Genomic DNA, 537 nt, shown 5'->3' with positions numbered 1-537 from the left:
CTCTCTCTCTCTCTCTCTCTCTCTCTCTCTCTCTCTCTCTCTCTCTTTCTGTGTGTGTGTGTGTGTGTGTGTGTGTGTATGCGTGTGCGTCGTGCTAAAAATAGTTACTTTAAGAGCATCAACTTCCATGGTCCCCTTTTGAGTTACACTAGAGCTAGCGCATGTAATAGGCCCCCAACCCTCCTCAGAGCTGTACCTGCCAAAAAGCCACGGCTAGAAATTTGACCTTTTATTCCTGCCATGGTGACAATGCCTGATCCCGTCTGGTCTGTAGCCTAGAGGTTTCCAGACTCTGGGCAGCTCTGGGCGAGGATCCACGCAGGAGACCGTGGCCCGACGCCCCTCCCACGACGGGCGCAGCTCCTGCCTTGGCCTCCCAGCCTCCCCGCCCTGCGGCTGCTTGCAGCGCTTGGCTGCCTGGGGTTCGTGCACTCGGGCGCGCAAGTACGCGGGAGCTTGGCGGCGCGAAGCCGGGAGGAACCTCCGCGCTCTCCGCACTAGTATAGCTGTGCTTCGGTGGTGGTCAGCGCCAGAGTG

This window comes from Mus pahari, chromosome 10 (genome assembly GCF_900095145.1).
Source record: "Mus pahari chromosome 10, PAHARI_EIJ_v1.1, whole genome shotgun sequence".
In the NCBI taxonomy this organism is placed as follows: Eukaryota; Metazoa; Chordata; class Mammalia; order Rodentia; family Muridae; genus Mus; species Mus pahari.
The sequence above is the reverse complement of the archived record's forward strand: the minus strand, read 5'-3'. Positions refer to the sequence as shown.